Source organism: Mus caroli, chromosome 7 (genome assembly GCF_900094665.2).
Source record: "Mus caroli chromosome 7, CAROLI_EIJ_v1.1, whole genome shotgun sequence".
NCBI lineage: Eukaryota > Metazoa > Chordata > Mammalia > Rodentia > Muridae > Mus > Mus caroli.
Window position 1 is genome coordinate 127,379,831 of NC_034576.1, and position 12,992 is coordinate 127,392,822.

At 45.2% G+C, this 12,992-nt stretch overlaps 1 pseudogene across 1 annotated transcript; it reads left to right on the forward strand.

The window, feature by feature from the left end:
- Nucleotides 1-8,402: 8,402 nt before the first annotated feature.
- On the forward strand, nucleotides 8,403-10,474 carry LOC110298517 (annotated as a pseudogene). The gene has a single exon (XR_002378378.1). The product of XR_002378378.1 is annotated as an uncharacterized LOC110298517 (transcript).
- The last annotated feature ends 2,518 nt before the right edge of the window (nucleotides 10,475-12,992 follow it).

A 12,992-nucleotide genomic window follows, 5' to 3' on the forward strand; every position in this document is an offset into this window, starting at 1 on the left:
TCTGTGGCTACCTGGTCGAAGTTGCACAAGATTAGCCCCGTCACCCTGTCATTATCAGGCATGGAGAAAGTATGCATATGTCCTTGTCCCATGCTGAAGGGTCCAAAGAAAAGAAAAAAAAAAAGATTAAAGTAGGAGGGAGACTTTGGGGAAGAAGACAGGTTTCCATGGGAGTCAGGAGAGAGGAAAATGAGATTAAAATGTCCCAAAGTCTGTATATACATGTATTAAATTGTCAAAAACAAAACATTTCATGTGTCTATTTATATACACTCCCATGTATTCCCATGCACATTCTTCCATGCCCACACATAGCTGCATCACACGCACACATGTACACACATAGACTCTGCTTTAAAGCAGAAGGTTCCAGGAGGGCCGAAGCACCATGTGTGGAGCCTGAAGGAGCAGACTGGCCCTGACTGCTGCATCAATCTCATCAGCCCGGTGTGGAGCAGTACCCCTTACCACTCACCTTCCATGTGCAGGAGCTGAGGTTTGATGAAATTAAGTGGATCCTGCAATGTCTCCTCACTGGTGGTCACAGGCTTTGAACCACAGCATGCTAAAGTACTACAATTTCCCTGTATCTACTGTCCTGGCCCAAGTCACCCCATGCCCAAGATCACCATATCAGCCACTCTGTGCACCCAGCTATTCTGGCTCAAAATTTATCATGCCACCTTTGCCCAGCTCCTGGCTCTTTGCTCTGATCCCCCAGACTTCCCTTTGTATGGCATCCTGAGCCAGATGTTCTGCTGGGAAGTTCCAGCAGTTCCCAGGGCACTTAGAAGAAATTCCAAAGCCCGAATGCCACCCTTTTTTTATGGCTTGTATAGGACACCCACCTCTAGAATTTGCTTGTTCTGATTGCAGAAATGGATATGTGCATTCACACACACACACACACACACACACACACACACACACACANACACACACACACACACACACACACACACACACACACACATACACACACACACACACACACATACACACACACACATACACACACATGCGAGCACACATGTTCGCATCAGTACTCTCTACTCCCTAGTTCTGCTTTATTGCCTTTCTAACATTTCTTGTCCCGTAGCACATCTGCCCATTTCCTCATGTCTGCCTCCCTCCGTGACTGTCATCTTACTGAGGGCAGGAGATAATAATGTCCCACCTAAGCACTAGGCAAGATCCCATAAATGTCTGTGGAAGGAAAGATGGGCAAGAATCTAGACATCACTGTGGATGGGTGAATAAGCTTCTGACCTGGTGCCTGACACTGGAAGTGCTTCTGAGGGCCAATTTTCTGAAGTTACGTTGAATGCTGCTGTCTTTCTTCCTCTGGATATGAGAAAGGGCAGTGTCCCTATCCAGACATTTCACCCTGAGATGAGTGTAGGAGAAAACAGGACAAGGAAGACATTGCCAAACCCTCTGGAATAAAACTGAATCCTGCAGAAGGTGCACTGGCTGTGTCTGGGAGCATGGTGGGTCATCTAAGGAGCGCTGATCACGGGAGGCTGGGTCTGCAGCTCTGTAGAATGTTTGCCTAGCGTGAATCTCTGAGCTTGACTCCTGTACTACACAAAACCCAATCATGGCGATGCCCTCCTGTAATTTCAGCAGCTCAGGAGGCAGAGGCAGGAGTAACAGGTAAAGGTAGAGAGTTTGAAGCCAGCCAGAATAGAGGAGACCTCTTAAGAAAGGGAAAAAAAAGGGTGGGGGCAGAAGAGAATCCCTAGACCACCTACGCAGTGCTCACCCCCTCTGCCTCCCACAGGCAAGCCCCAGAAGAGCTAGATCTCACTCCCACTGCCTATGTTAATTTTGGTTAATCCCTCGGATATATGGAGAAAGATATAGATGGAGATGGAGGAGATGGAGATGGAGATGGAGAGATGGAGATGGAGAGATGGAGATGGAGAGATGGAGAGGGAGAGATAGAGATTAGAGATAGAGATTAGAGATAGAGATTAGAGATAGAGATAGAGATAGAGATAGAGATAGAGATAGAGATAGAGATAGAGATAGAGATAGAGATAGAGATAGAGATAGAGATATTCATGTGCAAGGGCTCTCTCTCCCTACATTGAGGATTCAAGAGGCTAGGATTGGGCATAAGAAGATAGGGGTTATTACAGTTCAAGAGGAGGAGGTTTCTAAATGGGGAATTTGGCAGCCAAGTAGGTGGAGTTACAGAAACAGAACATAAGCATTAACAAGTGATCATAACAACCTCCTGAAACAAAAACATGGCTGCATGGTGATCATAACAAGGTGTTCATGGTAACCTTTTGAAACAAAGGCATGGTTGCCGTTTTTCTGGAATGGGCAGTACAGAACAATTTGTAGCTAAGGTAACAGGTGGGACAGAGCCCAAGCCTTGAGAAACAGATTTAATCATAAAACAGAAATAAACCTAGTTTGACTTTACTATAAGATGACTTTTAGCCTAAGATGGAGGCAAGCTGGTTTATCATATCCGCCAACGTCCCTGGTGCTGAGCTTCACCACTAAAGGCACCAAGCACCTCCACCTTCCAGCCCCTCATAAGAAACACAGGGGTGGAAGTCAGTCAGCTAGAAGGCCTCCCCCTTTTGTCCAGGAAATCATCATTTCTGGACAAGAGGGTGCCTCTGTACAGACCATAGAAGCTGAATGGCTGGCTCCCTGAAACAGCACAGGGATTGGCGATGAAGTTGACAGTAACAATTAGCAGAGACATCATTGATAGCTATCAAGATGCTGGACACTCTTCTCTCCAAGGAGCACCTTTCTTTAGGCAAAGCGGGGCAGGGGGGGATGCCCTGAATAAAGGTTGTAATATCCAATGGTCTTGGATCTGAGCTGAATGAAAAGGAGAGCACCAGAACATTCTCTCTCTCTCTTTCTCTCTCTTCCTCCCCATATGGTGGTTTGAATATGTATGGCGCCCATAAATTCATATGTTCAAATGTTCGGACCATAAGGAGTGGCACCATTAGGAGGTGTGGTCTTGTTCCTTGTTGGAATAGGTGTGGCCTTGTTGGATGAAGTGTATCTCTTGTAGGGGTGAGCTTTGAGGTCTCCGATTCTCAAGCTACCTCCAGTGACTCGGTCTCCTTCTGTTGCCTTCAGATCAAGATGTAGAACTCTCAGATCCTTCTCTAGCATCATATCTAAATAGACACTGCCTTTCTTCCTACCATGATGATAATAGACTAAACCTCTGAAACTGTAAGCCAGACCAAATCAAATGTTTTCATTATATGTTCCTTTGATCACAGTGTCTCTTCACAACAATAAAATCCAAACTAAGAAAGAGGTCGATACCAGGAGTGGGGTATTGCTGTGATAGGCTTGACTATATTTTTGTTTGAAGGAATATGGACTTTGGGACAGTGAATTAGAAAAGCAGTCCAAAGCTTTAAGTGGGCTTAATGGACCATTCTAATAGGAACATAGAAGACAATAATGCTGAGGGTGATTTGAACTGTTGGGGTCTGGATCAATAGGAGAAAAGGAGAAGAATTTTAGTAAGTTGCCTAGAGGTCATTCTTATGATATTTTGGTGAAAGATATGGCTGCTTTTTGCCCTTGTCCAAACATTCTGCAAAAGGCTAAGGTGAAGAGATTTAGGTTAATTGCATTGGCAAAGAAAATCTTACAACAGCCTAGTATAGATTTTGTCCTGTGGCTCACTCTTTATAAAAAGTGTTTTAGTCAAACATAACAAGTTTAAAAAAGAAAAACATAAAATGTATGGCCCAAGAATTAAGGGGTACCATGAAGTGACATGGAGCTAAATCCTGTGTTCAAGAGGATAAATAGATTAAAGAAAGTAAATAGAATTAAGGGAGTGGTGGCCTTGGAGCAAGAGCTAAGCTTCCCAGCTAAGCTTCCATTTTGTGAAAAGGAAATAAAGAAAAGCTTAGGTCCAGACCTCGTACTGGATGCCTTTAATATCAGCACTCAGGGAGACAGGTATGCAGATCCTTGAGTTTAAGGTCAGTATACAGAGAAAGTTTCAGAGTAGCCTAGCTTAGGCAGTGAAAGAAGCCATTGAAAACAGAAAGCTGATAAAAATGAAATTGAAGGAGGGGCCATGTTTCAGTCAGCAGCAGCACTTGGCAGCTTTGGCCATGTGGTTCTGGCTTTAGAGTCAAAAATAGAAGAAAGGAGTTAAGAAATCTCCCTCCATGACTAAGTAAGGTTGCTGAGACCAGGTGTGTGTCAGGGGTGTCCCTGCATAGTGGTCCAGAGAGGGCATTGCGTGAAGCTGTGAAAGTGAAGCCTGGATTGCCATGGAGACTCCAAGAAGGTAGAGATGTCAGAGCCATGGGATACCTGCCAAGGAAAGCTGCTAAGAGGTAATGGAACCAGCCAAAGAAAAAGAAGTGTGCTGCAGTCAACAAAGCTGAAAGGAGTTGGAGATCTGAAGAGTATTTGGACATCAGACATGGAGATGCAGAGTAGAGTTTGCCCAGCTGATTTTTTGTCATCTTTTGGTTTAGTATATTCTCACTATGCTTCCTTCCCTACATTATGGAATGGTAATGTATATCCTGTGCTGTTCTAGGTTGGAAGTATGTGATCTGTTTTTTATTTTTATTTTATAGGGGATTACAATTAAGAAATTTCATGAATCTCAGAAAAGACTTTGAACTTTGAGCTTTTAAACATTATTGAGACTGGAATAGACTATAGGAACTTTTGAAGTTGGACTAATATTATTGCTACAAGTATATTGGAATGTGTTGCTCACCACCATGATGATAATGGACTGAACCTCTGAAACTGTAAACCAGCCCCAATTAAATGGTGTCCTTTATAAGAGCTACCTTGGTCATGGTATCTTTTCACAACAATGGAAACCCTAAGACACTCCCCAACACCTGTCCACTGTCTCAATTCCTTTAACATATTTCTAATCAGTTTCCTCAATAAAGAACTATGAGTGGCCATTAATAATCATTTCGCTGTGTGTTCCTTGATGGCAGGTGCTGCCTCCTGTTACACTATGGAGTGAACTGGCCGGTGGGCAGAGGTGACGCGCTGCAGCCACCTTAGCTAAAAACCCTTTCACTTAACCCTCTACTTTCACCTTCTGCTTTCCTAGAAAAAATAAAGGGGGAAGAAAAGATTAACTACAGGATGCAATGTACCCCTCCCCACAATCCAGATAAGCCCTCGAAAAACTGCACCTGAAGCTGTGCTCCCCCTACAGGAACACCTGAATCATGCTTTCAACCCAAAATTTTCTTGTTTCTTTATTTAAATGCTTATGTTCTCTCTAGCATTCATGATATATGTCCAAAAATTTCTCTCAACTTGTTTAAGATTTCCTTTAAGGTTCAAAAGTCATCCAATCCTTAATTAACAACCAGTTTCCTTTTACAGACAAACTGTTATTGCCTACCCCAGATACACAATTAACATAATATTTTCTTCCTCAGCCATCGACAATGGACTATGATGTGCTCCTAAGCAAACCATTGCAGGCATAACTTTTGCTATCCACCCTATACAGACATCCCCTGCTGGGGATATGCTCACTCCTCTGTTACAAATACTCTACAGGTCTATCTCCACATAGTGCCTGCTGCCACAGATCCACCTGAGACAGCACCATCTCCTGAGACCTACAGACAACAAAGCTGCCTTCCTCCAAAGACCTCATCTGACTGAAGACTCCTGAGACAAGCGCTGGACCCCACTGAAAACAGACTTTGGGACCTTCCAACTACAGATGAATTCTCTTGCCAAAGCCAAATGGCTACTGAACTTTGGGGAAAGTTACACAATAATAAGGAAAACACAATGTCTATCTAGATTAATTAATTGCTGTTCAGAACTGATGTTATTACCCTCAAATTGTATTACCCATGGAACAATTGATTGTATAATCTCTTGTCTTCTCAATTCTTACCCTTAACCCTCCTTACTATTCTGACTTTGTTCTGCTACTTATCTAGGCTATATGTTTTCTTCTGATACTTCCACTCCACCCTAAATTTTCACAACCAATGACACACTCACACAGTGACCCCCCCTTTTTTCTCTTATAAAAAAGAAAGGGGAGATAACAATGTATGATCCATCATGTCAGAAGAATATAGATTAGGAAGTGAATGAAGATTGCCAGGGCCTCTAGGAACTCTTCTTGGGAAGTCAAGAGAGACTTACTGGAAAGGGCCAGTTAGTTTAAAGCCAGGAGGAAAGGAACCAAAGGAAAATTAGGAGAAGATAGGGACAGCCAGTACACGTGCCCTACAGCAGGAAAGAGCTTGAAATAAGAAAAGGTAATATAGCTGGGTCATAAGGCAGTTCTATTTTTAATATTTTGGTTTGAGTTTTGGTTTTTAAGGAATGGCTGATTTCTACAGTAGCTGGACTAAATCTCATTCCCAATTTGCAATGTGAAGTAACTGTGGTCACATGTCCTACCTGTAACCTTTCCTCCCTTAGGGCTTCTCTATCTGGAAGGACCTGTTAGGAGGAGGGGAATTTGGTTCTTTTTTAGTGCTGCAAGGAGGGAGAGGTTGCATCTGGGTGTGGGGAGTCAGCTCTTCATGCGTTGTTGGAGTCAAGGCCAAGGATGCACACTAGGCAAACAGTCTACTGAGATACCCCTCATACTTTTGAAGCTTTTAAGAGTTCTCTTGTCCCCGAATCTTCAACAGCATGTTCTTTTCCTTATGATAACCATGCTGATTGGAGTGACATATTTCAGCATAGCTTAATATACCACAAAGACATCTGCATATTTATGTTTATTTCAGCACTGCCCACAGCAGCCAAGTTATAGAATCAGTCTGGATGCCTATCAAGAGATAGAGATATAAAGATACTGTATATATGCACAGTGGAGTTTGGACATCAAGAGTGAAGTTGTGTTGATTGCCACCAGAGATCATAGAAAACAAAATAAACCAAACTCAGAAGAACAAATACCATATTTTCTCATATTTGCAGATTCTAGACTTTTAAAAATACATTAAAAAAATTTTATGTATATCTTTGTGCATATATATATGTATATATATGTGTGTACATGTATGTATGCATATATAGTGTGTATGAGTATATGCATATGTGTATATATGTATATATGTGTGTGTATATATATGAGTATATGTATATGTATATATGTGTATATATATGAGTATATGTGTATGTGTATATGTATATATATATGTGTGTGTTGTGTATGTGCGTATATATACAGTATGTATATATGTGTGAATATATGTGTGTATATGTGTATGTATATATTGTGTGTATATATGTATATATGTCTGTATGTGTGTGTGTGTGTGTGTGTGTGTGTGTGTGTGTGTGTGTGTGTGTGTGTGTGTAGGAGGGGAGCTGAGGGAAGGAAAGAGCCTAACAGGAGTAGAGCAGTAAGAAGAGGGGATGAGAGTAAGCCAGTAAACATGACCGAATTGAACTGAAACTCAATACTACATGCAACCTATAATAGCAATAAAGACTATGTGTATATATATGTGTGTGTGTATACATATATATGTATATAGTGTGTACATGATGTGAAAGAGAAGCCAAAAGAGGACACCAAGTTTCCTATAATTGCACCTTAGAGACAGGGTCTCTCACTGAACCTGAAATAGGGTCGTGGTCATCCAACCCCAGCTATACTTCTGTCTCCAGTCTTTTATATCACAGGGTTACAGGCTCCCTATGGCCACATCCCTATCCAAGTCTGCAAGCTCACACAGGAAGTGCTCTTATCCACTGAGCCATCTCTTCTGACCAAAGAATTATCAAGAGAAAGGGAGACCCAGCCAGCATGACTGGATGTGTAAGGACACATTAGAAATGGCTGCACCAAGGCTGGGAGACCCTGGCTCAGCAGGACCTTGGTCTGGCAAGGAATTAGTGTTCAATCTGACTGAATTCTCTATAGTCCTCATAGCCTCTTCAGCAAGGACACAGAGGCTTGAAAAGCAGGCCTTAACCCCTGCTGGGAAGCATCCAGTTCCCAGGCAGATGCAGTGATCTTCTTAATGGTGAAGCACTCAGGAGAGTAGAGAAGCACAGCGTAGGTGCCTGCACATGTGTTTCTGTGGAGGACATCACCCTCAATGTCAGCATTGTCCCTTTGGTCTGTGAGCATGGAGTGCATAAAGAGGAAAAGGACAGAGCCCACAGCTCAGATGTCCTCCCTGCCTTTGTGTACTGATTGTCATGGTGGCCTTGAACCTTCGGAAGCAGTGAGATAAATCCTCCTTCAGCTTCTCTAGGGTCTTCCCTTACAACAACTAGAACTCCCACCATGGCCACCAGCCCTTTTTCTGCCCAGGCCGACCACTGTCACTGAAGTGACTAACTGGTATCAGGGAGGCATTGTTCTCCCACCCACCTCACAGGTACCATCACCATGGGAACCAAGCTGACCAATGAGAACAAACACTGAGCCACCTCTCCCCACGACAGGCCACAACCAACATTCAGAGGCCTCCAGGGCCCCCTCCTGGATAAACCAATCCCACTGCCCCCCGCCATCAAGGCGGAAAACAGAGGATCTTCTGCCTGGAATGCTCAAGAGCAAAAGCCAAACTCATCCTTACCCAGCTTAGAGGTCCAGGCACATGTGGAATCCTGCCATTCAGCAAGCATTCAGAAGCCCCTAAAGACTGTCTGTAGTACCTTGGGAACACCCCAAAGCACTGAGAGCCTCGTGAAGAGCACACAGAGCCTCAAGCCAGAGGTATGCAGCATCTCCACCCCGTCAAGCAGTGGCTATGAAGCCGACGGGGAGTGCAGCAAGGACAACCTGGTTAACAAGAAGCAAACAGTGAGGCTAACTAAGCGTCTCACCACCCGAGTGGAGAGCAGCGAGATATTTCCCGTGCCCCATCTCAGCCCATTCAAGATCCGAAGGTTGGCCAGGAAAGGCCAGTGCTCCCAGAAGTCTGGAGGGGAAAAGTGAGACCAGCCTGCCGGATGGCAGAGTCAGCAGCCTGAGTAGCATCAGCTTCCTCAGCCCAGGCAGCAGTTTCCTGTCCTACCAGGTGAGCAGTGGCCTTCTCAGCTCCAGCAGCAGCAGCAGCACCAGTAGCACCAGCAGCAGCAGCAGGCCCTCCAGCAAGGCCAATAGCAGCCAGAACATTAGGGTGGACTGTAATGAGCAGAGCGAGCCAAGAAGCAACACCAACCTCCAGGAAGACAAAGCCAGGGACCCTGTGGAAAATAGCAGCCAGTCCACCCAGGCTGAGCAGCCCACCCAGGAACCCATGCCTTTATGAGGAAATTTCTCAGCTGCTAGTATCTAGACACAAGGGCCCAACAAATACTGGTTCATCTGGAACATCCATTAGCAACTTAAGTAGGAAAAACTACAGAAGTGGGAGCTGTCTTCTATAGCCATGACCATCAACAGACAGGTTACATACAGGACTGTCTGCTGAGAAGTAGGTGAAGTGGACCATCTGTATAGGAAGGTGTTGTGAGAAGAGCTGGAACAAGAACCATCGATGCCAGGCCATCTTTATCAAGCCACCCATGGGAAGAGCATCAAGTGCCATGAACCTCAGCACAGGCTACCTGTAAGATCCATCGAAACCATCAGCACCAAGATCAGTAGTGACAATCAGTAGTGACAACTGTTTTAAGAACCGTTAGAAGGCAGAACCTTCCATGATGAACCCATTTTAAACAATGAGCACCGTGTACAACTGCCATGTGCTCAGAAGAAACGTATCACCTCTACTGAGAGTGGCCCAGGTCCAGAGGCGTCTGGAATGATAAGGACCCTGCATGGGGATCTATAACCATGGGGAACTCGGTCTCTGCTGAGTACTATAATGTACAGGCACTGCCCACGGAAGCTCCAACCTGGGGACACTGTATACAAAGAGCATCCATGACTCCCAACAGTGTAGCCCAGCCCATCTTGGGGATCATCAAAAGCAGTTGATAGTACCACTAGCCCCGGGGCAAAGTGTCTAGAAAGAACTTCTGAGGGGATATGTCAAAGGACCCAGGTGGCCAAAGAACATCACCCATGAGAGAGCTGTGCTTCCCATCTGATTCTCTCTGGGCATCTATACCCCACATTCCATCCAGGAGCAAAGGCTGAATACACTGTTTCTGTCTCTATGTTGGCCTCAGAAAAGCAGAAGTCAGAAGCCAGGGACAGCCCTTTTGCTCAGATGGTTGGAACCAGACTCCTTGTGGCAGTACATCATGGTAACTGCCACCATAGACTCAGAGACCAGCCTGCAGGAACTGGTAGGGCAGGAACTCTACCCCATGGACAAGTGCTGCATAAGTGGATAAGAGGCCTAAGGCCCTGCCCCCATCCCTACTCAGAATAGTGGAACCCTTCCCCAGGCTAAGCCCGTAGATCCAGGAAACAAGAGGGTGCACGAAGAGGAGAGGCCAGCGGCAGCCAATGAAAACATCCACTGGGCACCAGAAGGAAAGTGGAGGGGGCACCAAACACAATAAATGATGTCTGGAGAGGTCACATGTACATGGGTCTGTGTGTGTCTTCCAAGCAAGGCCATGGAGAAGGCAGCCCAAACTCACTAAAGAACCAACTATAGCTACCACTTATGCCAGTGCCCAGCCAGTCCCCCAGAGTAAATGCATTTTCAGAGCCGGGTTTCCTATACGGTTCAAAGTCCAAGATCAAGGCTCTGAGAGGAAGGGCCCCTTGATCATAGATGTCTACCTTAACCCAGTAATGTCACAGGGAGAAAGGGCAAGGACTGTCCCTGGAATATTTCACAGACACCAATCTCATTCATGAGAGCTTCACCCCTTGACCCCAACACCTCATGTCCTAGCACCAGGGAGGTTGGAAGAGTCCATTTCATTATCCAGTCAGGAGCTGGAGAGATGACTCAGCTGGCAAAGTGCTGTCATGCAAGCACGAGGACCTATGCTTGATCCCCCAGAATCCATGTTTTAAAAACTGGCATAACTAAGCAATACTAGTCCTGGGGAGATGGGAGCAAAAGAATCCCTGAGGCTTACTGGCCAGTCCCTCACCACTGATACATCCTCATACTCAACTGTTCCAGAAGGACCCTGTGTGAGACAGTGTCCCACCAGTCCCTGACACCTCTCCTATCCACTGAGACACCCAACCCACAGCTTCATCTTCCCCTGCACCTGTGGGTCCCCTGCACCTGTGGGTCTCCTGCACCTGTGGGTCGCCTACACCTGTGGGTCCCCTGTATCTGCTCATCAGAATCACCGGGGGTCATTTAAAACTCCAAGTGCCCAGGTTGCATCACACTGTGAACTGCATGTCAGTTTTTAAAGTTCCCAGACTGTGCCATTCTCACGCTGGATGACAAAATTCCTGCAAAAATCAGCTTGAAGACAAGGCTTGTGGGGGGTGTCTTGTTCCAGAGTGTTCCATGCCTCCCTTCCATGTTCACTGGGCCTGCCTCTTTGGCCTGTGGCTGCCTAGTGCATTATGGCGAAGCATGTAGTAGAAGAGGTCTGTGGGCAGCATTACAGCCAGGAAAGAGAGGAAACAGAGCCGTGACCCCAGTATCCCCTCCTAGGGTGGTCTAAAGTTGGAACCACCTCCTAACAGTACTGTACTGCCTTTGGGGGACACTCAAAATCTCAATGACAGCACCAAATGATGCCTGTGTTCAAGCCAGGACTGGGCCATGTGGCTGCTCTGGATCTCTTTCCATGCCTTTAAACCTGGGGTGAAAAACAAAAACAAAAACCTACAGGGCCAGGGAGGTCATGGAAAGGGATGGGGACAGGATGGGCGAACTGAAAGTTGAAAAGCGTGAATCCTATACAGAGAAGCTAGAAGTCTGAAGACAGTCTCCTGGGCTTATGGCTCCCAATTCAAATGAGAGGAGGGGAGGGTTCTAAGAAGATGCAGGGATCTTCCAGCAATAAGCATCTGCTTCTACCTCTCAACTGCTCAGGGGCACCCAGCACTTTCCCAGCACCTGGCTACCTCACCCCCTGGCATCTTGCTATACCATCACCTCCTATCATGCCAACCTCCACCTTCCATCTCCACCCCTGAGCATATAGCAAACCCACCCTGGCTAGTGTGCAGCTGTGACTGTTGCAAATACATCCAGTCCTGTGCCCCCCACCATAGAGTGCCAGGCAGCTTCATGATGGTCTATTATATGCACCGGGTCGTGGCTATTCGGTTCAACATGAGGTCTCTCTAAATTAGCTTTCCGTAGGCACTGTGAGTCAACCGAGGTCAAGTCCACTGCAGAGAATGGTGCACTATGCATGTGTTCTCTGAAAGGTACCTGGGCTGCTCCTAGTTTAGATACTAAACTCTAGGAACATTTGGATACAAGAGTTTGTGTCACCAGGAACTGTACAGCTCACTGCATCAAGCTCTGGGCCTTGAGTTTGGGACAGTGCAGTGAATGACTTTATAAAATAATAAAAAGAAAATGGAGCTTCCAGTAAGTGTTGACACACCTGTTATCCAAGAAAGCTGGAGAAGCAGAAGGACTGTGAGTTTGAAGTCAGCCTGGGTATGAGTATACCAAGAATCTGTCTCAAACAAAGCTGTTAGTAATTTCCTCCATCTGAATTCCTGTCTGCTTCAAGTCCCAGAAATCCTCCTGTCTCTAAACTCACAGTTCTATAGTGCTAGAACTGCAGGGTTCTGGGATCCAAACACCAATCTTAACTGCTATGTGTTCTCTGCCTGCCTGTCTGTCTGTCTGTTTGTTTCTCTCAACAGATAGATAGATAGATAGATAGATAGATAGATAGATAGATAGATAGATAGATAGATAGATAGATAGATGATAGATAGATGATATACAATGATATATATATATATATATATATATATATATATATATATATATATATATATCTTCCTTTTCCTCTCTCCCTCTCTATCTCTCCAACTCTCTCCCTTCATTTCCCATTTTTTCTGAAAGTTGCTGTCAATTTGCTCACTGTGTTGGAGTTTGGGGGTTTCCTTGATAAGGGAAATTTATGTAGTCTACCATTGTTAATCCACTTCA